Raw genomic sequence first — 27,383 nt, 5'->3', positions numbered from 1 at the left:
AAATTATATTGTTGGTTATATTGAAAAGATTCAAGACAAACTGGATCTCAAAGGCAGTAGCTTTTTTCTTGCTGACAGCATTTAAAGTTTATTTAATGGACTGAATTCTAAAGTGATCAAATAATATTTGGATGCATCATGTGCTTTCCTCCCCTTTTGCTTAGTCACTCTCTGGATGAGGGCTATTTTCTGTTGCAGGTGACCTTTGCGGATGTGGCAGTATATTTCACCGAGGATGAATGGAAACTGTTAACGAAGAAGCAGAGACTGATGTACAATCATATAATGATGGAGAATTATGAGAACGTGGCCTCTGTGGGTAAGGAACCGGAATCCACTAGCATTATAGAATCATAGAGTTGGAATAGACCACAAGGGCCATCAGGTTCAACCCTCTTCTGCCATGCAGGAATACACATTCCAAGCATCATCCAGCCTGTGGTTCAAGACCTCCAAAGAAGAGAACTCCACCAAACTCTAAGGGAGTATATTCCACTGTCGAAGAGCTCTTACTGTCCCAAAGTTCCTCCTAATGGTCAGGTGGAACCTCTTTCTCTGTCGTTTGCATCCATTGTGGTGTCTCTTTTTCTCTGTAGCAGCAAAAAGCAAGCTTGCTCCATCCTCAATACGACCCTTTCCAATATTTAAACATGGATATCATATCCGCTGTTAATTTTCTTTTCTCCAGGGTAAACATACCCAGCTCTCTAAGCCGCTCCTCATAGGGCTTGATGGTTTCCAGATCCTTCACCATTTTGGTTGCCCTCCTCTGGGCATGTTCCAACCTGTCAACATCCTTTTTGAATTTCGGAGGCCAGAACTGGACACAGGATTATTCCAAGTAAGGCCTGACCAAAGCAGAATAGAGCAGCACTATTACTTCCCTTGATCTAGAAACTATCCTTGTATTGATGCAGCCTAGAATCACATTGGCCTTTTTAGCTGCCGCATCACACTGTTGGTCCAAGTTCAACTAGTGGTCTACTAGGAGTCCTAGATCCCTTTGAAGCGTAGTTTAATTGTGATAGCAACATCCTGTAGAATATTTGAATTTGTAGTTTAGTGTGGCACTATTGCTCTCCACTTTATAAGGATTCCAAATACTGTATTATAAACTGCCAATTGTCAGAAGCAGGTTCTGTGGTTCATCCAGAATGGTATTGGGGTTTAGGGGGGATTGTTAGTAGTTTAAATGCTAGTAGTTTTAAGTAGTTGGTAAGGATATTGGGGCCTAGAATGGCTTTGGGGAATGGAAGCAGTTGTGGAGGCTATTAACTGCCTGGTCTGTGAACTCTGGGTGGCAGACATGCCCCAGGGGGGAGAGGCGCATGTGAACGGTGGAAGAAGAAGGCAAGAGGTACCTTGGCAGCCGGGCTGGTTAGGGGCTGAAGGGGAGGAAAAGGAAGGAGTGTGAAGGTAGTTAACGACAGAGGGAAAAGGTTTAGACACTTCAGGTACAGCTTAGATGTATTAATGGACCCTTCTGCCTGAGTTTCTCAATAAACCTTTTGGTGGAAGCAAAGGACTTTTTAATTCTGAAACTAAGTTCCGCCCCCAGATATCTCACCAATGCTAGGATTTTGTAGGAAGACAGCATGGAGATTACTAGTAATGCATTTCTCATTGAAATGGTAGCACATCTCTGAGTATTTTTCCTTTTTTGGCCCTCTTCCAGCCTTTTGAGATTCTGCTTCACTTCCCCAAAGGGATGCAATGGGATACTGAGGCACAAAACTTTATTCCTATTTTCAGGCAATACAATGTGCAGTTTCCCCTGAGATCCCCTGGGGGCCAATGTGACGCCCCCAATCCCCAACAGTAGCCCATCCCTGTCTTAGAGATGTCTTAATACTGCTCCCTGGTGCTTGATCCTCACCAAAACAAGTCCAGGTCCCAGCCCCCTTGCTTTGCCTTTCCCAATGAGTAATTTGTATATGGATTATCCTGCCTTTCTCAACAAATGAGCCTCAAAGTGTCCCTTTTATGCATCACATAAATGGGTGTGTGTCTGTGATAGAGAGAAGGAGCGAATGTGAAAAACAGAAAGGCAGGAAAGAGATGGTGAAGGGCAAATACTGAAGCAGTGCAGATGGGCAAGAGGAAAGGTTGGAGAGCGGAGGGAAAAAGGGAAGGGGATCAGGCTTAAGAGGGGGATGAAATGCACAGATATAGGATGGGGGACACCTGGCTGAATGAAACTACATGTGAAAGGGATCTAGGAGTCCAAGTAAACCACAAGTTGAACATGAGTCAACAGTGTGATGCGGCAGCTAACAAGGCCAATGTGATTTTAGGTTGCATCAATAGAAGTATAGTGTCAGGATCAAGGGAAGTAATAGTGCCATGGTATTCTGCTTTGGTCAGGCCTCACCTGGAATATTGTGTCGAGTTCTGGGCACCACAATTCAAAAAGGATGTGGAGAAACTGGAGCATGTCCAAAGGAGGGCGACTAAAATGGTGCAGGATTTGGAAACTATGAGGAACGACTTAGGTAACTAGGGATGTTTAGACTGGAGAAGAGAAGGTTAGCCCTGTTTAAATATTTGAAGGAATGTCAAGCTTGTTTTCTGCTGCTCCAGAGACTAGAACACAGAACAATGGATGCAAACTGCAGTAAAAGAGATTCCACTTCAACATTAGAAGGAACTTCCTGACAGTAAGGTCTGTTCATAAAATAGCCACAAAACAACAATAGCATCTAATTGACACACAGTAAAACAACAAAACGGTTAAAACTGACAAATAAAAACATCATTTAAAATGCACAGTTGTGATCAGAAGTGGAATTTTTCCTTAAGTTCTTTACAAGAGGTCAGTTGGGTAAGCCTGCCGGAAGGGATCCGTCTTAAGTCCTTTCTTGAAAGCATCCAAGGTGGTGTTAAGATGGATCTCCTCCGGCAAGTTGTTCCATAACTTGGGGGCCATGGCTGTGTATGCTCTGTGAGAAGCTGTTCTTAGCCTGACCTTTGGGTAATCTAATAGATTCTTCCCAGATGTTCTGAGAGTGAGGGGCGGATGGTGTAGGGAGAGGCCTTCCCTCAAGTAGCTCAGGCCCAAGCCATGTAGGGCTTTAAAGGTAATAAGCAACGCTTGGTATTGCGCCGGAAGCTAATTGGCAGCCAATGTAGGGATACTGGTGTTATATGGTCTGACCTAGATGTTCTGGTGACCAATCTGGCTGCCGCGTTTTCAACTAACTAAAGCTTCCGAACTTGGTACAAAGGTAGCCCCATGTAGAGCAGTGAACTTAAGAAATGAACTTGAAATCAGGCCCTTGTTTTCATACATATTAAGGGTTCCATTAGCAATTATGAGCAATGTCTATGAAGAGAGGAAAGGGTAACACAAAAATTCCTTTTCCTCTCATGTTTCTTTTCCAACCTGAGCTTGCTTAGCTCTGTGGTTGATTCCAGAGGCCCTTTGTCACTCGAAATGCTGGAGTCTGGGGAGGACACACACAAGTGCTATGCTTTTAGGGGAATTTCATACTTAGCTCAAAGGGGAGATTGAGGCAACAGTGACCTCAGGATTCATCCCAACTATACCAGGCCCAGAAGCACACAGAACTCCAGAGGCATTTCAGATAGGTTTTTGTGTTTTATTTAGGGGGAAAGCAAAATACATGCACGCACACACACATATACACATATAGGTGTTCACGCACCACATGCAAGAACTAGGTAACAAAGGTGGGAGTGGTGAATAGTGTAAGGCTTTGCTAATGGTAATACGTTACCTAGATGGATCTTGATTCCAATTGCTGTGGGTCCAGAATGGGGAGAGAAGTCAATAGCTGCTATAGCAAGTGGGGCTGGTGAGTGTAGTGAGGTGTTTAGCAATGTAAACCAACGGAGTGTAAGTCTGCAACTGGACTGATGCTGAAGAACAGCCAGTTGGGGCTGATATTTATACTGAAATTGTTGCTTGGGGGCAGAAACTGAGCATTCAAAAAGGTTTAAATTGCTTTAGGATGTTTCCTGGGTGGGGAAAGAATTGTCTGAAACTGAAATAAATGCAATGGGTGCTTGGTGGAAATACTTCAGCCAAAAAGGATTGTCACAGCAGCTCTTAGGTCCTTCTTGGCTCTGAATTCTGGTCCCATTCAAAGCCAATGTATAGCACAGTCTGAAGGCAACACTCCCAGAGTTCAATAATAACATAGCAGAGTACAGTAGCAAATCTCTAGATATAGGCATTGGCAATGCATTAACCACTTTCCACACATAAAAATAACTCACAGCCACAGTTGATTTCCTCCAAGTCCTTGGAGGTTCTTTAGCTTGACTTGCAATAGAAAACAAATATGTACCAGCTCTCCTCTCTGACTTCCATCAACTTCACAATCTCTTGTACACACAACTCCAACCCACATCAATCCACATGTGAGCTGTATACTGTATTGGTTGTGAGTCATCTCCTGGAGCTAAACAGCATGAAGCATCCTCTGCAGTTAGCTTGCATCATGCCATGTGCTCTGACTCAAGACTCTATGGCAGTCTCACAGGAAATGATGCCACTTTTCAATCAAAGTATTTTTACATACTGTATATTTATTGGAATATTTTTCAACTGTCTGACTATTTGCTTCTACTGATTTCCTCATGACAGTTCCCTTTCAATTTCTTCTTTGGTAGCTCTGAGTAAGGATACAGTCATTATATGGATTTGGGGCATCCAGAACAGGGTCATGCTCAGGTCACTCACACCAACATTATTAATTTAATCTTAAATAGGGAGGGCTGAACGTGGGGCTAAATCTTGGGGCAACACTTTCCTCTCTTAACACTGAGATTCAGTCTTGTCTGTCATTGTCCTCCTTTACAGAAGAATTTGTCAGCCACGAGAGAGTCCACACAGGAGAGAAGCCATACAAATGCCAGCATTGTGGGAAAAGATTTTCTTCAAAGGCACACCTATTGGCACATCAGAGAGTCCACACAGGAGAGAACCCAAACAAATGCCAGGATTGTGGGAAATGTTTTTCTTACAAGTCAGACCTAGTGAGACATCAGAGAGTCCACACAGGAGAGAAGCCATACAAATGCCAGCATTGTGGGAAAGGTTTTTCTTCCAAGTCATACCTATTGGCACATCAGAGATTCCACACAGGAGAAAACCCAAACAAATGCCAGCATTGTGGGAAATGTTTTTCTTCCAAGTCACACCTAGTGAGACATCAGAGAGTCCACACAGGAGAGAAGCCATACAAATGCCAGGATTGTGGGAAATGTTTTTCTTCCAAGTCATACCTATTGGCACATCAGAGAGTCCACACAGGAGAAAACCCAAACAAATGCCAGCATTGTGGGAAATGTTTTTCTTCCAAGTCACACCTAGTGAGACATCAGAGAGTCCACACAGGAGAGAAGCCATACAAATGCCAGGATTGTGGGAAATGTTTTTCTTCCAAGTCACACCTAGTGATACATCAGAGAGGCCACACAGGAGAGAGGCCACACAAATTCCAGAAATGAACTAACATTATATTTATCAAGAAGCAAAACAAAGTGTATATTTTAAATCTTGTGGTGATAAGAAAAAGCCCTTGTGATTTCGTGTGTTAGGTTTGTGTGTCCATATGCCTGTTTATGTTTTTCAATTATATTTTGTTATTTTGAGGTTTTATTTGCCTTTATTATAGATTATTGCTTTTGTTTATAAATTTGAGTGGGGATCATGGTGGTGGAATAGGTTAGTTAAACAGAGGGGTGGGATTGGCTGCAGCTGGTTAGAATAGTTATGGAAATGATAGCATTTGGAATTTGTTCGATGTTGGCTGAAGAAAGTTGGGGACAGGTATTAACAGAAAGGGCTAGTTTGTGGGAATGGCAAAGGGGGCCTTGTTATCTGTGGGACATAGACTGTGGGAATTGGAGGGGGGGCAGGTTTGGACGAGTGTGATGTTTTACATTTTGAGGTTTTAATGTTTGGTTTGGGGATGGCAGCTCTGACTTGAACACTGAATTTCTGATTATGTGTTTGCAATAAAGTTTTTGTTGTTTCAACACATTGGACTCATTGATGTACAGAAATTCTGCATTTGCACAAAATGTACCCTTTCTTCTCTCCTCAGCCCTCAGCTCCATTCCCAGCCATAAAAACAGAGGCAAAGACACATATATACTCAGAGAGACAGAGCTATATGTACAAAGCAGAGCCTTCCCAGCTTTTCTCTCTTGAGTCCAGCTCAGCAGCTTGGGCTCCATTCCGGAAGGAAGGAAAAAATGCCGTAGTCCTTCTCTTCTTCCAAAGGCCGACAATGGAATAAACAGCAGCAGCAGCAAAGGCCTTACAATCCCTGCGCATGCTGAGAAGGGGTCTTTGGGGCATCTGAAAGGAATGAAAGTGCCAAGGGAAGAGAAGCATAAAGGGACTGCTGAAGTTGGGGGGGGGGGGGATTTGGGACCTGTTTCAGGCACCTTCCTCCTGGAACCCATTATTAGAGCCTTCCACAGCTAACTATGATGCTTTAAATGACTATTTCACAGATAATGTCTCTCAGATAAGAGCCAAATTGGACGTAAGCATTATTGCGGAGGCTATAAGTGAGGTGTCCATGAGTAAGATCATACTGGATCAATTTGAATCTGAGTACTGAGGATGTGGACAAGCTCCTTGTAAGTGTGAAGAGGAGAACTTGCCCTCCTGACCCTTGCCCTTTTTATATCACCTGAGATATATCATAGATACATCTCTTAGTTAGGGCTATTTTCCATCATGTTTAAAAGAAGCAGTGTTACGGCCGTTTATGGAAAAGCCCTCCCTAGATCCCTTGGAGATGAACAATTACAGACCAGTCTCCCATCTTCCATTTCTAACCAACATAATTTTGAGGGCAGTTGCTCTTCATCTCCAAGCAGTCTTGGATGAAACAGATTATCTGGACCCATTTCAAACTGGCCTCAGGATGGGATACGGAGTCGAAACTGTTATGGTTCCCTTAGTAAATGATCTTTGCTTCAAGGGGGGATGTAACTTACCAAACTTCAAGCTGTATTATTATTATGCAGCTTGTCTCAAATGGTTAGAAGAATGGTTCAAATTAGAAAATAAGAATTTTTGAATATAGAAAAAGCTAACCTGGATCTTGGTATACATGCATATATGTGGTATACAAAACCAAAAGATAACAATACTTTTAACCATCATGTTATAAGAAGATCATTGCTTAAAGCATGGTATAAAATGAGACATCAATTTTGGGGGTCATTGCAAGAAGCCTATTACAATAGAACAAAGGACAAAGATACTCCATGGCTAAGATATGGAGATTTAATAAACCAAACACCAGAAGGAAAATACAATATGAAATCTATGGAAGAACTTAATGAAAGAGGAAACATGAAGGATTGGTTTTTATACAACTAATTAAACAATCGTTTTAAGGCAGATAATAAAGCTCTTGAGTTAACGATGGATAACAATGAAATAGATAAAATTATGATGGACCAAAAAGGTAAACACATATCCAAATATTATAAACTATTAAAAGAAAGAGATCTAGAGGGTGAAATTATTAAACACAGCATGATAAGATGGGCACGTGATATAAATAAAACTATAACTATAGAGGAATGGGAAAAATCATGGAAAGGACCAAATAAATTCACTCTGTGCCTAAACTATAAAGAATAAATGTTATACAGGTGGTATCTAACCCCCCCAAAAAACCCACTAGATATACAAAACTGGCAATACTAAGTGCTGGAAATGCGGGGAACCCGAGGGAAGCTTCTTTCATATTGGTGGACATGCTTTAAAGCTCAAGAATTCTGGCAAAGGATTCATGGAACCATCCAAACCATTCTTGATATAAATATTCCCTTTGAACCACATTTATTTTTACTAAACATGACACACAACATAAAGTCAGTAAAATACAACAGAATTGTTTTATATATGGTCTCATGTGCAAGGATCTTATTTGCTCATGTTTGGAAATCTACAATGAATCCTTCTATCAAAGTTTGGTTGTTTAAGATATATGAAGCTAGAAATATGGATATAGTATCTGCCTTACTAAGAGGGAAACCAAAATAATATTTGGAAATGGAATGGAGTTGTCTTAAAACATTTGAAGAAAAGGGAGATAACATTCCATTAAATTAATAGTTAATATTTGGTCGATATTTGGTAATTTAAATACTATCATGGGAATATCTCAGTGTAATAAACATTTTTGAAAGTCAAAAAAGGAAAACCCACATCATTGTTGTGGGGAGTGCCACACACCGAGTTGTATAGCCACATTCTGTGCTGCTCCTGGCCTTGCTGCAGGTGAGCGATTGACAGTTTGAGGGTGGCGACACGCTCCAACGCTGCAATGGTCAAAGAACGTGTTTAGACTTTGCTTGTTGTTTCTTACTCCCTTCACCCTTAAATGTAGGGGCCATTCAGACTACATTTTACCCCAGTTCTCAAACTGGTTTAAAAGTCAGAAGTTCACACTCAGGCCGATTTTAACACAACTCCATCAGGGGCTCGCACAAGAGATCCAGGGCAAATCCCCCTTAGCGCAGTTTTTCTGAAAGCGGACTAGGGACCCTTTCTTTTTGGAAACAACCGGCTCTTCCCTGCTGCCGGCAAATATGAACTCAGCCCCGGTCATGATCGGATCAAGTTCAGGGGGTAATTACCCCGACTGAGGTTAAGGGTAGTAGGAACTTGTTTCCAGGGAGATTTGATACGGGGGCACCCGGATCTGCCCAGTTCTGTCCAGGGCAAATGAGGGAGTGGGAATGGGGCCTTTGTGAAGGTGGGGGGACTGGCCTTCCTGGTGCTGGGCCTCCAGGTGAGCGATGCATTGGGCAAGGAGTCCCTCTCCTCATTGCCTGCAGCCTCTGGTTCCGCTGGAGGCAGGGCCTCTTCTCCAGCATCACCTGGAACAAGGAACCAGAACAATGGAGAACAACAGATGGATGTGTGCATGTGTGTTTATGCATATACATAGATGTATTTATGAGGAGGCATCTCTATCTAAGTGCACTCAGACTTATACGTTTATGGGCCTACAGATAGATAGATAGATAGATAGATAGATAGATAGATAGATAGAATGTTTCAAGTCTATAGATGTTGCATACAACACCCATAGATACATCTATACATACCCATAGATATCTATCTGAATGTCTGCATGTCTATACACATGTATTATATATATATATATATATATATATAGAGAGAGAGAGAGAGAGAGAGAGACAGAGACAGAGACAGAGATGCAAGCACATGTACACATATATGTTGGATCATATATATATATATATATATATATATATATATATACACACACACACACTACACACACACAGACACACAGACACACACACACATTTATATGTACTCTTATACTTGCGTACAATTTAAACCTAAGCAAATGCATGGAGAAATATGTGGGTATCTATGCATGGACATGGATGCACCTGCGCATGTATACACATCTCACATTCTGGTCAACCTCAGCCTGTATATATAATTCTAACTGTGTCTATGTTTACTTCCGGTCATAACAGCATAACTGCCCTGTGATTACTGTAATTGAAATGTTTATACTTTGTGATGTTTTTATGGCATGTATTTTACACATAATTTCCTTCTGAGGACACTCTGAGGGCTGCCATTGGCTGGAATCCCAATCCCGCCCACCATCCCTGGCCCTGATTGGCTGGAAGCCCAGTCCCTCCCACCATTCCTGGCCCTGATTGGCTGGAATCCCAGTCCCTCCCACCATCCGTGGCCCTGATTGGCTGGAATCCCTGTACCTCCCACCATCCCTGGCTCTGATTGGTTGGAATCCCAGTCCCTCCCACCATCCCTGGCTCTGATTGGCTGGAATCCCAGTCCCTCCCACCATCCGTGGCCCTGATTGGCTGGAATCCCTGTACCTCCCACCATCCCTGGCCCTGATTGGCTGGAATCCCAGTCCCTCCCACCATCCCTGGCTCTGATTGGCTGGAATCCCAGTCCCTCCCACCATCCCTGGCCCTGATTGGCTGGAATCCCAGTCCCTCCCAACATCCCTGGCCCTGATTGGATGGAATCCCAGTCCCTCCCACCATCCCTGGCCCTGATTGGCTGGAATCCCGGTCCCTCCCACCATCCCTGGCCCTGATTGGCTGGAATCCCAGTCCCTCCCAACATCCCTGGCCCTGATTGGATGGAATCCCAGTCCCTCCCACCATCCCTGGCCCTGATTGGCTGGAATCCCGGTCCCTCCCACCATCCCTGGCCCTGATTGGATGGAATCCAAGTCCTTCCCACCATCCCTGGCCTTGATTGGCTAGAACCCCAGTCCCAGCCTCCTTGTTGTCTGTCAGCCATTTTGTGCTGCTTGTGACTGTGGGGAATAATGTTCCGGAACCTTCTCTGAGCCTCAGTTGAACAGAGGCTCCTCTTTCTCTCCTGAGGCTCCAGAGTCAAAAGGAGGCCAGGCTCCTTGGGCCAAAAGGAAGGAAGTGTGTCTCTTTGTGTGTCTTTTCTTATTACACAGCTCTGCTCCTTCTGGGGAACATGGGTTTAAAAGGGACCAGAAATGGGAAGATAGTTTTAATACAAGCCTTCTTCTTCTTCCTCACAAACATTGGGCTTTGGCTTCTAAGAGGAGGCTAGTCCCCCCAAAAAGTATAGTTCAATCTTTTTTTCCAAGTGTATTCCCAATGGTCTAATTCACTTGCAAAACCAAACTTTTGAGACCATCTGATCATAGTTTCTTTAATAACATTCTCTTATGTACAGATTTTAAGAATACAATTATAAAGTCTTGCTAACAAGGCATCTTTATTCGACATAATTTCTTGTTCTAGATCATATTCTGATTTGGCAATACCGGATTGTTTTTTATCCATTAGGAAGAACTCTCTTAATTGTCTGTAAAAGAACCATGAAAGATCACAGCCCTGATCATTAGGATCTTCTTTAAGATGAATGTACTCCCCAAAACGATTTTCCTCTTTCAAAGCTTACCTATTATAATTAGTGATGTCCCGTTCAAACAATGGGAGAGAGATCTATCTAAATTTATTTGGAATGGGAAAAAGCCCAGAATTAAAATGAAAATATTGTATGATTCGGTGAATGGGGGGGAATGGCACTTCCAAGTTTAAAATGGTACTACCAAGCATGCTCTTTAGATTGGATTCTGGATTGGGTAAGGTTAGAAAAATTCGAATTAAAATTTGGCTTACATGGATACTTAATCTATGACAAAATAAAATTAGATACAAATTTTTATAATCGTATTATCAGAAAATCTTTATTACGGATCTGGCAAAACTTTAAGAAAAAGTGGTGTCCTAAATCCCGTTATGGGCATCGACAAACGAGGCTATGTTTGGAAGGGAGCAATATAAAAAGGATGATTGAGTGACTTACAATGATATTACTAAAATGGTTGAGGGAAATAGGATTATGAAAACACAGGAGGAATTACAAGAGGAGGATATTATTAGTAACTGGTTTGCCTACAGACAAATCCGGGAATGCTTTCTAGTGGATAAAAAAGAGGAAGGAAATGGGGAGGGTGACCTAAATCTAGAAAAGATTATAAAAGACCAAAAAACCCAAATTTCAAATATATATAAATTAATATTGGAATATGAATTAGAATCTGAAACAGTAAAAGAATTCATGATTAAATGGGCCAAAGATATAAATGAAACAATACAATTGGATGAATGGGAAAATCTTTGGAGGGGAAAAATCAAAAATATGATAAGTGTTGAACTAAAAGAAAACATATCTAAGTCCATGTATCGGTGGTACTTTACCCCACTTAGATTGGCAAAAATGTTTTAAAAAAATAAAAATTTGTGTTGGAAATGTAACAAAGAGACAGGTAGCTATTTACATATTTGGTGGAATTGTCCGACAGCAAAACAATTTTGGAAAAAGATACATATCGAAATGAAAAAAAATTTGGATTAAAAGGAAGACTGACTGTTAAATTTTACCTCTTAAATATATTTGACATCAAGGAATACGGTAAAGAAATACATGAAAAAGTATTATTGTACGCTTTGGCCGCGGCTAGAACTATATCCGCGAAGAATTGGAAGAAAGAGGAAAGTCCTGGAGTAGAAGAATGGAGATGGAAAATGTTGGATTTGTTTGAGATGGATAAACTGACACATTTGGTTAATGACAAAATATGGAAGAATTTAATGATGAATGGGATATTTGGAAGTCATATCTGATTAGTGTGAAAGAGGATAAAATGTCTACTATAATAGAAACATAAGAAAAAGAATTAATAGCAGTGGAAATGTAAAAGCAATACTATTGACTTTTAGAATGTAGAACGTATAGAAACTGTTTAGAAAAAGGGGTGCAAGTCATAACTAAGAGTGGAAATATTTAAGGATGGATAAGCTAATAATAACAGGGGAAAGTAGAAAACGCTAATGTATTAGGATGTTTGAGTAAGATATTTCTTTTTTATATAGGATTTAATAGGGGAAAAGGGTTTTTGTAGAGTCCAGTTGAAATAATTAACATAATAAAGAACAAATGAGATAAGTCAGTAATCTAGGAAGTAAACAACTTTATTAAGAACTGAAGAAAAATATTTTATAGGATGTAGTGGAATGTATTTTAATTAATGTGAATAAGATTGTATTGTACTTTTTTTCTTTTACAATGTTTAATAAAATTTATATTAAAAAAAGAAGAAGAAAAGAGACACAAAAGACACACAAAGAGACACACTTCCTTCCTTTTGGCCCAAGGAGCCTGGCCTCCTTCTCTCTCTGGAGCCTCAGGAGAGAAAGAGAGGCCTCTGTTCAACTGAGGCTCAGAGAAGGTTCTGGAACATTATTCCCCACAGTCACAAGCAGCACAAAATGGCTGCCAGAACACAAAATATGAGTCTGTGGCAGGGGGCGGGGTCTTCCACGTCCTCTGCCCCCATTGGCCAGCCTCAAAAAGAGGCGGAGCTTCTGCTTCTCTATTTAGCTCTGCGTGCGGAAGAGAGAGCAGCAGAGTTTTAGAGGGAGAAAGAGATAGACAGACAGACAGGAAGGAGAGAGAGAGAGAGGGGAGGAGTGAAGCAACAGCAGAGAGACAAGGCCTGGAACTACTAGGCTTTACTGCTGCCCTGAGGTCTGGCTGGGCCTGGCTTGGTTCTACTGCTGCTGCTGCTTTCCTTTGGCCACTGCCATTAAGGAGGGGAGGAAGGAGGCCCAGCAGTCCTTCTAGGCATGGCACACTCTCTCTGAAGTCCCAAAGGGGATTTCAGTGCTTTTAATGGTGGCTCTCATGCTGTAGCAAAGATGATGATGATGATGATGATGATATTATCAGGTCTGGGGGAGGGATGGAGCTGCCGCCTTAATCATCATTAATGCCACCATCACTAGGCATTCTTGCTTTGCCCCACTGTAATGGCCATGGCTCAGTGCTATGGAACTCTGGGAATGTTCTTTTGGTTTGGCATTTTAGGTGTTGTTAAGGTTTGGAAATCCTGTTTGGGGTCCCTTCCGACTTTGGGGCCCTTTCGTCCTCCATTTTGGGTTCCCAGAAGGCCAGAACTGCCAAGCGCTGAGGCAGAGGCAGCCATTTTGTGTTCCAGTGGCCATTTTGTGCTTCTTGTGACTGTGGGGAATAATGTTCTGGAACCTTCTCTGAGGCCTCAGTTGAAAAGAGGCTTCTCTTTCTCTCCTGAGGCTCCAGAGAGAGAAGGAGGCCAGGCTCCTTGGGCCAGAAGGAAGGAAGTGTGTCCCTTTGCCTCTGGCCCTCCATTTTGGGGCGAAGGAAGGAAGGGAGGGAGGGAGGGAGGGAGGGAGGGAGGGAGGGAGGGACCTGTGGGGGTCTGAGGAAGGGGAGACAGGGACTCAAGGCCAGTGGGGAGGCTGTCCATTGGGGGCTGGGAGAGAGAGGTGGAGAATGAGACCCTCCCTTTGGGCCCTAGCTGGGGAGGGTCCCACTGGTCCTTTCCTCCCCCTTTGGGAAAGGAGACCCCCTCAGCCCCCTGGACTAACTCCTGTCACTCATTCCTAGGGCTGGGACTCAGAGGGGTTTCTTAGGCATTGTCACCTTCTGCCCTCCATGGCCATTGGCACTGACCTTTTCCCATTGCCTTCCCTCCCTCAGCCCTTGGACCTCCGCCTCCTTCGCACTCAGAGCAACCCTTCTTATGGCTGAGGAGACGGCCTCTGACCCAGGGAAGCTCCAGCCATAAAGGACTGTGGAAGAGGCCTTTCTGTGGCTGCAGGAGTCAGGGTCTTTGTGTTGAAGGTAGGTGTTTATTCCTGGAGCTGAAAGGGGATCTTTCTTTAAATCTTTCAGTCCAGGATTGTGTGGAAGGGTTGCCGCTGAGATACTGAGCCCATGCTTTGCAGGCATAAGTGTTAGAAAATGACACGTGTGTGACCACAAGACAGAGCTGTGAGCTAAGTATTGAAAACAGTCAAATTCCAGTGGCAGTTAACAGTTGACACTTGCATTATGGAATGTTGATGCTGCCAGTCCTTCTGAGAGAGAGTGTCAATTAAGACAGTTGGTGTTAGAGTAACCGCCTCTCTGTTTTGTTGTTATTGTTGACTGGTTGACAAAGTAACTTATTTATTAAAGCCCTCATGTAGGGTGAAAGCTTGAAGTGCTATTGTTCTTATTTCTCAAGCTGGAAGCTCAAGGCCGTTTGCAGTGGTGAAGAAATATTTTCCTTGAATATCTTTGCAGACATCTCTTAAGATTCCCTCTCCATGGCGTCCTGTTGACGTGGTTCAACTTTTTCAGGTGGTCATGGTGGACAGAGCGCATCTTTCCACGCCCCAAAAATAAAGCCCCAAATTCAGTCTCTGGCAGCATTGTCTTCCCAGAAGGTGGAAGTGAGATTTCCAGACCCCAGACACACAGTGCGCCAGTGAGTCCTTTGTGTGGGGATTGTGTGTGTACATGCTGTTTACTAGAGCTTTGTAAGTTACTAGTTTCACTGGGTTTATAAAATGAATTTACATATCCCCAAAATGAGTATAGAAATAGAAAGAAATAGATTAAATGGACCGATCACAGCAGCAGAAATCATTGAAGTAATAAGAAAAAGTTTAAAAAAGGGAAAACACGAGGACTGATGGCTTCACCGTCAGTTATTATAAAGTATTTGAGGATCAATTGTTAACACCACTCAAATTAAAATTAAATGCCATCAAAGAAAACCATTATCCTGAAACATGGAAACAATATAATATAACTTTGCTGTTAAAAGAAGATAGACATGCAACTGAGGTAAAGAGCTATAATTTCTTTATTAAATATGGATTATAAATTATTTTCTATGATTTTTGCCGATAGACTCAAAAAATTTCTTAAAGACTGGATTCAAAAGGACCAATTGGGATTTCTCCCTCACAGACAACTCAGTGATAACATACAAAGCATCTTAAATATAATTCAATATTTTGAAAGGCACAACAAAAAACAACTTGCACTTATCTTTGTTGATTTAGAAAAGGCCTTCGATAACATAGGATGTGATATGTTATTTGCCACACTTGAAAAAATGGAAATAGGAACTTCTTATTTCAGATGGATAAAGGCAATGTATAAAGATCAAAGTGCCAAACTAATTGTTAACTATAAAAAACAGAGGAATTTAAGGTTTCTAAAGGTACAAGGCAAGCTTTCCCACTATCACCCCTTTTGTTCATTATGATCCTTGAAGCACTGAATAATAGGATAAGATTAGAAAATAAGATCAATGGAATAAAAATTAAAAACAATTGAGTTTAAAATGAGAGTCTTTGCAGACGACATTTGTTTATTCCCTGGAGAACCCAGAAAAGAGCACAAGACAATTGATGGATGTAATAGTGGGATTGGAATATGATTCAGGACTAAAAGGAAACAGAGACAAAACAACATTAATAACACAAAATATGGGGAAAAGGAAGAACAAATCCTGGAAGAAATTAGTGGATTTAAAGTGGGAAAGAAAGTTAAATATCTATGAATAAATGTAACAAATAAAAACTCAGATCCATTTCAGAATAACTATGAGACACATGGAAGGAAATCAGAAAAGATCTAGAAAAATGGGGGGAATTACACTTATTGCTATTAGGAAAAATGTCACTGATCCAAATGAGTTTCCTTCCTGAAATACTGTTTCTGTTCCAAGCGATACCCATCATCCAGAATGAAAATCCATTGAATCAATGGCAAAAGGAAATCTCAAAATTTATTTGGAATTAAAAAAAGAGCCAGGATAAAAATGAAAATACTTTGTGATGACAAAAGTAGAAGAGGACTTTATTATGCTGTTTGTTGTTTAGTTTGGACTAGAGAATGGTTTATGTTAGAGAATGAACAATTGTTATGTCTGGAGGGTGAAAATTTAAGATTTAGGTGGAATGGATACCTAATTTAAGGTAAAGAGGAAGTTCATAAAGAAAGCACAAATCATTTCATAAGAAAAGCTCTACTGAAGATCTGGGGAAAAACAAGTGGAGAATATGTCCAAAAATACCTTTATGGCGTTCGCCGCATGAGGCTCTTTTCGGGAGGAAAGGTATCCAGAAAACTATATAGTTAAGATACAAGGATGTCCTGAAAGAATCGCAAGGAAAACTAGAGATCAAAACACAAGAAGAACCTAAAGAATCTGGCCTAGATTGTCACTGGTATCTTTATCATCAAATGAGGGAGAGGTTTAAAATAGATGTGAAATTAGAAGGAATACAAAATGAAACATGGGAATTGTGGAAGCCATGCTCCATGGTCATTCCATGCCTGATGAGAGTGTTGGGTGCGAGGCATTGGAGAGGCATCCAGCTGTGTTTCTATAGCCAGACGCCAAAGGAAGGCATTCTCCTCTGAGGGCCACTGGGGAGGTCAGGAGGTTTCAGCAGATGATGCGCTCATTTCACATCTAGCTACAGGGACATAGCCAGGGTCCTCTCCAATTCCCCACCACTCTCACAAGGCATGGAGTGTCAGGACCATGGTGAACAGGTCTGAGGAAATGACATGCATGTGGCCACTAGGTGGAGCTGTTGTGGAAGTCATTGACAGCTCTAGTGGCAGTTAGATGTGTCAGCATTTAAACAGTGCATCATTGGAATGTTGATGCAACTGTCAGCTGTCATTCTCACCTGTCACTGAGGGAGAGTCAGACAGTGTGTGCCTCAGAGTGGGTTGTTACTGGTGTGGATGGTGGAGGGTGTCAATGTATATATTGTACACAGTGGAACTTCTTATAGGAATAAAATCCTCATCTGAGAGAAGATTACAGTGTCTCTTTGCTCACTGAGAAAGCGACAGGTGTTTCTTTAGCTCACAAACTACTGACTACAGTCAAGGTGGAGAATCTGGCGCCATATGTTAATGTGTTCCCTCATGTGCTGCACAACATAGAAACGTCAAAAGCATTTTAACATGGAGTATCTGTTGTGTAGGGGAGCTGAAGTGAATCCATGCTAGGTCCAGGGGGCTTTGTTTGGTGCAGAGGGAGGAAAGAGATACCCACCTCTGCATTGGCCCAAAGGAGGCATATGTCACCTGCGTATCTCACCAGCAGCATGCTGTTCTCTGTGTCTTTGAGTGATGCAGGACTTCTTGACAAACCAAGCCTAACCCTCTTCTCTTTTCTCAGGAACTTCATCTCAGTCTCCTTTTACACAGCTTTGGGGCATATTTTGCTGGAAGAGACCCAAGTGCAGGGCCACCAGGACCCCCATTGCCCACCTAATGGCCAACACAGAGGCCAAGCAGAGGGAGTTGGGCTCCAAGAGAAAGAGGCTGTCCAAGTACAACTCTTTGGTGAGTCGCCATCCTGACTATTAGTTTCATTTGTGTCATTGCTGGGCCAGCTCATGAAAGCAAGTGGAGAACATATTGTCCCAGTTTGGCAGAGAAAGTCCTGGTTAATTCTCGGTCACCCCACTTTTCAGAGGCTTTAAAAATGTCCCGGTTTCCCTCTCCTCCTACCACTTTCCCCCTTCTCCTCGGCTCTCTTGGGTTGCTGCAAAATGACTTCCAAGGAGTTTGTACCTCATCAACTGAAAAGGGGGGAGAGGAGAGGAGATAAGTTACCAGGGTCTTCCCTTGCCAGGAGGCTGAGCCAAAAGCAAACTGCTGTGCCATTCCTAGCTTGTGTGATCTTCCTCATAAACAACTTTGGCCATCATGACCACCTTCTGGTGTTGCTTGCACACATGTGCCTTGCTTTTCCTGTCTATAAAATGTTAGGGATATGGGGGACCAACTCTGGATCTAAATTGGGGGTGGGCCCAGTGGCCCTCAAGTCCAGAGTGCTCCCCAGAACTGTTTTTTTAAAATGACGTTTGCCTCTGAAATTTGGTAAGAAATGCCTAAATACACCATAATTCTTTTGTGGCTAAATGTACTCTATGTTTTTGGATAGTCAGTATCCTAATCCATCCTCAATATCCCAGCCATGGCCTAAATTATATTTGTTATTATATTGTATATTATATTGAAAGGATTCAAGACAAACTGATCTCAAAGGCAGTAGCTTTTTGCTTCCTAACAGAATTTAAAATTTATTTCCTGGACTGAATTGTAAAGTGATGAAATAATATTTGGATGCACCATGTACTTTCCTCCCCTTTTGCTTAGTCACTCTCTGGATGAGGGCTATTTTCTATTTCAGGTGACAGTATATTTCTCTGAGGACGAATGGAAACTATTGACGAAGAAACAGAAACTTTTGTACAATTATGTAATGATGGACAATTATGAGAATGTGGCTTTTGTAGGTAAGGAACCTGAATCCATGGATCTTTCTATAAAGACTGGGGGCCCTTTCATACTACATTATCATGTTGCTATGGTTCCACTAGAATTATAGAGTCATAGAGTTGGAATAGACCACAAGGGCCATCCAGTTCAACCCCCTTCTGCCATGCAAGAATACATATTCAAATCACCCCCAAGAGATGGACATCCAGCCTCTCTTTGAAGGCCTCCAAAGAAGAGGACTCCACCAAACTCTAAGGGAGTATATTCCACTGTCAAGGAGCTCTTCCTGTCACAAAATTCCTCCTAATGTTTAGGTGGAACCTCTTTCACTGTGGCTTGTATCCTTTTCTCTGTAGCAGCAAAAAGCAAGCCTGCTCCTTGCGAAACATGACATCCTTTCAAATATTTAAACATGGATATCATATCCACTCTTTATCTTCTTTTCTCCAGGCCAAACATAACCAGCTCTCTAAGCTGCTCCTCATAGAGCTTGATGGTTTCCAGACCCTTCACCACTTTGGTTGCCCTCCTTTGGACATGCTCCAATTTGTCAACATCCTTTTTGAATTGTGGGGCCCAGAAATGGACACAGCATTATTCCAAGTGAGCCTTGACCAAAGCAGAATAGAGTGGCACTATTACTTCCCTTGTTCTAGAAACTATTCTTGTATTGATGCAGCCTAGCATCACATTTAGCTGCCTTTTTAGCTGCCTCATCACAATGTTGGCCCATGTTCAACTTGCAGTCTACTAGGAGTCCTCGATCTATTTCAAGCGTAGTTTAATTGTGATAGCAACATCCTATAGAATATTTGAATCTGTAGTTCAGTGAGGCACTATTGCTCTCCAGGTTCTAAGGATTCTAAAAAACCCATCCTAAACTGCCAATTCTAGGATTTTATGGGAAGAAGCCATAGAGATTAATGCTTTTCTCACCCAAATGGTACTCAGCACATCCGCGAGCATGTTTCCTACCTCTTTTGTCCCTTCTTCCATCCTTTTAAGACTCTGGAGAGTCTTATTAGGAGAAAGCCCTCCCTTGGGCCTGCAATGGTTTAGAGAGGGCCCAACAGTGGCAAAATGACCTCCACTTCCCCAAAGGGATGTTTTGGGATACTGAGGGGCAAAATATTATTTTATCTCCCCCCCCCCCAGCAATACAATGTGGGGTTGCCCCTGAGATCTTCTCTAAACTCCATCAGTAGTCCATGCCTGTCTTACAGATGTTTTAAGGCTCCTCCCTGGTGCTTGACCCTCACCAAAATTGGAGTCCAGATCCCAGCCCCCTTGCTCTCCCTTTTCCAATGAATTATTTGTATATTGATTATCCTGCCTTTCTCAACAAATGGGCCTAAAAGGGATGTCATTCTGAGGATGGAGCACACTTGTTTTCAGCTGCTCCAGAGACTAGGAACTAGAGCAATGGATGTAAGCTCCAGGAAAAGAGATTCCACCTCAACATTAGGAGGAACTTCCTGACAGTAAGGGCTGGTCGTCAGTGGAACAAAATCCTTCCTCGGAGTGTAGTGGAGTCTCCTTCCTTGGAGGTCTTCAAGCAGCGGCTGGATGGCCATCTTTTGGGGATGCTTTGATTGAGAGTTGCTGCATGGCAGGCGGTTGGACTGGATGTCCCTTGCGGTTTCTTCCAGCGCTATGACTCTATGATCCATTTTATGCATCACACTCTGTGGGTTTGTGTCTGTAATAGAGAGATGAAGGGAAAGTGAAAAATAGAAAGGCAGGGAAGAGAGGCTGAAAATGAGATGCTGAAGCGGTGCAGATGGGCAAGAAGGGAGGTTGGAGAGCGGAGGGTGAAAGGAAAGGAGATCTGGCAGATGGGAGCCAGGAGGGGAAGGCAAGAGCAAAGCCAGAATCTCCTAGCTCTGTGCGGAGAGGCAGGGACTTCTGGGAAGGGCCAGGAGAGGGGCCTTGGGGATTGGGAGGCAGCCACCAACCTGACAGATTTTAAAAACTGAACTGGTGAGAACCAGCTCAGGTCCTTGTTTTCAAACATATTAGGGGGTTCCATTTAGAAATTATGAGCAATGTCTATGAAGAGAGGAAAGGGTGACACAAAAACTCCTTTTTCTCTCCATGGTTGATTCCAGAGGCCCTTTGTTACCCGAAATACTGGAGTCTGGGGAGGACACTCACAAGTGCTATGCTTTCAGGGGAATTTCATACTTAGCTCAAAGGAAATATTGGGGCAACAGCAATATATAATAATAATGATGATGATGATAAAGAGATCAATAACAAACTGGCAAAGGCATATAGCGCATTCGGAAGGCTTCACAAAAGAGTCTGGAGTAACAAACACTTGAGGCAAAGCACAAAAATCAGTATGCATAGAGCCATTGTACTGTCTATTCTCCTCTATGGGACTGAAACATGGGTCACTTATCGCCAACACCTACGACTCCTTGAACGCTTTCATCAGCGCTGTTTATGCACAATTCTAAATATACACTGGACTGACTATGTGACAAATGTTGCTGCCCTTGAGCAAGCAGGGATCACCAGCATTGAGGCCATGCTATTGAGGATGCAACTGCGCTGGGCAGGACACATTTCTAGGATGAAGGACCATTGCCTCCCCAAAATAGTATTCTATGGTGAACTCGCCACAGGTCAGCGTAAGAGGGGCGCCCCAAAGAAGAGATACAAGGACTCCCTAAAACAACATCTCAGGCTTGGCCAGATAGATCACCAACAATGGTCCTCCCTGGCCTCGCATCGGGAGACATGGAGACGCACTATCCATGACGCTGCAGCCTTCTTTGAAAGCTCACGCCGAATGAGCCTAGAAGAGAAACGACAACACAGAAAGAACCGTAACCTGGAAACATCACCCAAGGAGACTTTCTGCTGTGCTTTCTGCAACCGGATCTGCTTATCCCGAATTGGCCTTTTTAGTCACCAACGCGCTTGTACAAAGCGTGGGATGAGTCCTTCCTGAATCTTGGTTCGCGAAGCAAAGCCAGAGAGAACAATAATAATAATAATAATAATAATAAAGATTTATTTCTAGCCCACCCAATATGAAGAATCCAGGTGGGTTACAACAATAAAATAGATCAAATTACAATAGAGTTAAAAAAAAAAAAAACCCTTGACCTACCCCCCCATTCCCATTATTAAAACAGGATTAAACAGTAATACTATAAAAACAGTAAAAACATTAAAAAACATTAAAGACATTTTAAAAAATAGGTAGAAACATAGGCGGGAAAGAGTAGACAGATGAGGGGACAAATATCTCTATATCTGGGGAGGATAACTAGGTTGGAAAGTCCTGCCGGAAGAGATCCGTCTTGAGTGCTTTCTTAAAAGCTGTCAGAGTGGGAATGTGATGGATCTCCTCTGACAGTCCTTCCATAGTTTTGGAGCAGTAATAGAAAAGGCCCTCTGAGAGACTGATGTTAGCCTAGATTTTTTTGGCTGTAGTAGATCTCTTCCAAAGGACCTTAGTGTGAGGGACGGACAATAGGGAAGAAGGCGTTCCCTCAAGTACTCTGGGCCCAAGCAACCTTGGGAGTCATCCCGTTCCGGACTCCCCCCCCCCCCCAGAGTTAGGGGAATTTGTGTATTCTTGGGGCCTATTTAAATGTATGGGGCTCCGCCAGTGGAGCAGCCGCTCCCGCCACAGACACAGGCACCATTAACCCTTATGGGGCATGTCGCCCCTTTTCACAGTGTGGCTTTTAGTGTATGTTGAAATCCACGTAAGGCGTGCCCGCGTATGACACAGGTGCACTGTACACGCATGCACACACATATAGGTGTTCACAAAAACACACAAGAACTAGATAACAAAGGTAGGAGTGGTGAATAGATGTTAGGCTTTGCTTATGGTAATACATAACCTAGACGGAACTTGATTCCAATTGCTGCAGGTCCAGAATGGGGAGAGAAGACAGTAACTTCAATGGCATGTGGGGCTTGCGAGTGTAGAGAGGTGTTTTAGCAATGTAAATCAACAGAGGGTCTGTCTGCAACTGGACTGAGGCTGAAGAACAGCCCAGTGGGGCTGATATTTATACTGAAATTGTTGCTTGGGGGTAGAAACTGAGCATTCACAAAGGTTTAAATTGCTTTAGAAAGTTTTTTGCATTGGGAAAAAATTGTCTTAAACTGAATTAAATGAAATGGGTGCTTGGTGGAAATACTTCAGCCAAAAAGGATTATCACACCAGCTCTCAGGTCCTTCTTGGCTTTGAATTCTGGTCCCATTTAAAGCCAATGTATAGCACAGTCCGAAGGCGACACTCCCAGAGCTCAACAATAACACATCAAGAACAGAAGCAAATCTCCAGATAAAGGTATTGGCAATGCACTGACCACATTTCACACTTAAAAATAAGTCACAGACACAGTTGATTTCATCCAAATCTTTGGAGGTTCTCTATCTTGAGTTGCAATATAATAAAAATATTTGAAGGCTCTCCTCTCTGACTCCCATCATGTTCACCATCTCTTGTATACACAACTCCAATCCAATCCTATGCACAACAATCCACATGTGTCCTGTATACTGTATTGGTTGTGATTCACCTCCTGGTGCCACACAGCATGAAGTGTCCTCTGCAGTTAGCTTGCATCATGCCATGTGCTCTGACTCATCTCTCTCTGGCCGTCTCACAGAATATGATGCCACTTTTCAATCAAAATATTTTGCACATGTTTAAAAGAATCTTTTTTCAACAGTCTGTATGACTATCTGCTTCTACTGACTACCTCAAGGTAGTTCCCCCACAATCTCTTCTTTGGCAGCTCCTGTGAGTAAAGATGTAATCGTTTCATGGATTTGAGGCATCTGCAACAGGGTCATGCTCAGTTCACCCACTCCAACTTTATTAATATAATCTCAAATAGGGAGGCTTGAACGTAGGGCTAAATCTTGAGCTAACACTTTCCTCTCTTAACTCTGATATTCAGTATTATTTTCCTTCTTTACAGAAGAACTTGTCAGTCATGAGAGAGTCCACACATCAGAGAAGCCATACAACTGCCAGAATTGTGGGAAACATTTTGCGTACAAGTCGATCCTTGTAAAGCATCTGAGAGTCCACACTGGAGAGAAGCCATACAAATGCCAGCATTGTGGGAAATGTTTTTGTTTAAAGTCAATCCTAGTGACACATCAGAGAGTCCACACAGGAGAGAATCCATACAAATGCCAGCATTGTGGGAAATGTTATTCTCGGAGGTCAAACCTAGCGAGACATCAGAGAGTCCACACAGGAGAGAAGCCATACAACTGCCAGCATTGTGGGAAATGTTATTCTCGGAGGTCAAACCTAGCGAGACATCAGAGAGTCCACACAGGAGAGAAGCCATACAACTGCCAGCAATGTGGGAAACATTTTGCATACAAGTCAATCCTTGTCATGCATCAGAGAGTCCACACAGGAGAGAATCCATACAAATGCCAGCATTGTGGGGACTGTTTTTCTTTGAAGGGAGACTTAGTGAGACATCAGAGAGTCCACACAAGAGAGAAGCCATACAAATGCCAGCATTGTGGCAAATGTTTTTCTCGGCAGTCAAACCTACTGACACACCAGAGAATCCACACTAGAGAAGCCATACAAATGCCAGCATTGTGGCAAATGTTTTCATTCAAAGTCATACCTAATGACACATCAGAAAAGTCACACAGGAGAGAAGCCATACAAATGCCACCATTGTGGGACATGTTTTTATTTGAAGGGAGACTTAGTGAGACACAAGAGAATCCACACAGAAGAGAAGCCATACGAATGTCAGCATTGTGGGAAATGTTTTTGTCAGCAGTTAAGCCTACTGATACACCAGAGAGTCCACACAGGAGAGAAGTCATACAAATGCCAGCAGTGTGGAAAATGCTTTTCTTGGAGGTCAGGCCTATTCAGTCACCAGAGAGGCTACACAGGAGAGAAGCCACACAAATCCAAGAAGTGAATCCAGAGGTGCTAAAAAACCCGTATGAATTTATTTGTACAGTTCTTCTGTCCATACGTCTGTTTATGTTTTGGCTGGGGAATATGGGTCATGGTTTAGGTTAGCTAGATGGGGGGCTGGGATTTGTTGCAGCTAGCTAGAATAGCAATGATAGCATTCGGAATTTGTGGGATGTTGGCTGAAGAAAGTTGGGGACCAGTAGTAACAGAAAGGGATCTAGTTTCTTAGAATGTCTGGGACAGGGAGAGATTGTGCATGTGAGAAGGATGGCAAAGTGGGGCTGGTTAATAGTGAGGGATAGATGGTGGGAATTGTAGGTGGGGGCTAGGTTTGGTAGAAGGTGGAGTTTTAGGTTTTGGGGTTTCAATATATTCTGGGCAGTTCTGGCTTAAACATATTTCTGATATGTGTTTTCAGTAAAGGTCTTTGCTGTTTCAACACACTGGACTCTTTGATGTACAAAAGTTGTGAATTTGCACAAAACTGACACTTTCTTCTCTCTTCAGTCCTCAGCTCCATTCCCAGCCATAAGAATAGAAAAGGCAAACACACACACGAGATACAAATCGACTTGGATGCCAGCATAATATAATAATAAACTATTTATTTCTAGCCCGCTCTATGAAGGAGAAACTTGGCTGGTTACAACAATAAAATACATCAAGGTTACAATAAAATCCAAAAGAAATCAGTCCCTATGCCTACCCCCCCCTCCCGATCCCAGTACTAAAACTGGATTAAACAATGACAGTATAAATGTTGGGAGAAAATGCAGGAATGAACTCAGAGTAATCTTGGAAGCTTGTGAGTAGATAGACAAACTGGCAGACTGGAGCTTTGCCAGGAAACACAGCTGCTAGATTAAAGCACCGTAGGCTGGCTTTTCTCCAAAGAGGCACTGTTTATTTTTGGTTGCAAAACATACACGAGAGCTAGACCAACTCATCCACCAATTATAAAACCCACACTGTACAATGATGATTTGAGTTTATATACACTCTTGCCATGTGGCAATCTAGCTCAACCCCTTCCAGTACAATTTCGTGTGTTACCTGGATTACTGTCCACCATTCCAGATGACACAGCATATTTCCATAAGTGCTATGCGCTCTCTGGCACACTCCGCCACAATCTTGGACAATCACCTGCTGTCTGGAGCCACAGCTGCAGCCAATTCCTGGTTAAGAGCAGCGAGTGTCCATTAGTTTCTCTGCCACATCTGAACATTTTGAACGCTGCTCCATACCTTAACAATAAAAACTGTAAAACAGTAAAAACAGTTGATTAAAATTATAGAGGCGATAGGTAAGCTGTCCAGTGACTCTGTGAATAAGATCATACTGGATCAATTTGAATCTGTGAGTACCGAGGATGTGGACAAGCTCCTTGGAAGTGTGAAGAAGACAAATTGCCCTCTCAACCCTTGCCCTTCATGGCTGATCTTCCAAGGAGGAGATGCTTTGAGGACTCACCTGAGATATATCATAGATGCATCTCTTAGGGAGGGCTCTTTTCCATCTTGCTTAAAAGAAGCAGTGATACGTCTGCTTCTGAAAAAGCCCTCCCCAGATCCCTTGGACATGAAGAATTACAGAGCGGTCTCCCGTCTTTCATTTCTCTTCAACTCCAAATGGTCTTTGAAGAAACAGATTACGTAGATCCATTTCAACCTGGCTTCAGGATGGGATACGGGTCAAGATTGCTATGGTCACCTTAGATGATCTCTACTTGAGTATTGACAGGGGAAGTGTGACCCTGTTGATGCTTTTGGACCTCTCAGTGGCTTTTGATACTATTGACCATGGCATCCTTCTGGAACGCCTGAGGGAATTGGGGATAGCAGGCAATGCATTGCAATGGTTCCGGTCCTATTTCTCAAGCAGATTCAAGATGATGTTTGGGGACAGTTGCTCCTCTAAAAGGGAGCTTAAATCAGGCGTTCCTCAGGGTGCCATCCTATTCCCAATGCTATTCAACATCTACATCAAACCTCCAAGAGAGTTCATCCAGAGGCGTGGGGTGGGTGCTCTCAGTATGCTCATTACATCCAGAGATATCTCAGTGTCAACTAAAGAAGGCATCTCCCTCTGAATGAATGTCTTGAGGCAGTAATGGGCTGGATGAGGAAAAACAGATTGAAATTGAATTCAGATTAAACAAAGGTGTGTATTGTTGGAGGTCCTATTCTGGGTATGGAGGTCTGTCAACCGGTCCTGGATGGAGTCAAACTTCCCCTAAAGGACTGTGTTTGCAGTTTGGGGGTGCTCCTGGATCCGTCTATCCAGTTGTCAGATCAGATAGATGCGATGGCCAAGAGTGCCTGTTATCAGCTTTGATTGATACGCCAACTGCGTCCCTTCCTGGAACCTGAAGGCCTAAAAACTATGGTGCATACACTGGTAACCTCACGTCTTGACTTCTGTAATGTGCTCTACATGGGGCTACCCTTGTATCAAGTCCGGAAACTTCAACTAATCCAAAATATGGCAGCCAGAGTGGTCACTGCAAGATCTAGAGGTGACCATATCACACCTATACTAATGTCTCTTCACTGGGTGCCCATTAATTTCTGGGGACAGTACAAGGTGTTGGTTATAACCTTTAAAGCCCTTCATGGCTTGGGTCCAGGTTACTTATGGGATCTCCTTCTCCCATACAATCTGCCCCACATATTGAGGTCCTCTTGAAAAAGCTTACTGCAGCCAGAAATAACAAGGCTTTCTACATTTACCCAGAGGACCCT

At 42.7% G+C, this 27,383-nt stretch overlaps 1 pseudogene; it reads left to right on the top strand.

The window, feature by feature from the left end:
* The first annotated feature begins 138 nt into the window (after positions 1 to 138).
* On the top strand, positions 139 to 24,640 carry LOC149287713 (uncharacterized; annotated as a pseudogene).
* The last annotated feature ends 2,743 nt before the right edge of the window (positions 24,641 to 27,383 follow it).

The sequence above is a fragment of the Sceloporus occidentalis genome, unplaced genomic scaffold (assembly GCF_023333645.1).
Source record: "Sceloporus occidentalis isolate IW3139 unplaced genomic scaffold, rSceOcc1.0.p SCAF_57, whole genome shotgun sequence".
Classification (NCBI taxonomy): Eukaryota; Metazoa; Chordata; class Lepidosauria; order Squamata; family Phrynosomatidae; genus Sceloporus; species Sceloporus occidentalis.
The sequence above is the reverse complement of the archived record's forward strand: the minus strand, read 5'-3'. Positions and strand labels throughout refer to the sequence as shown.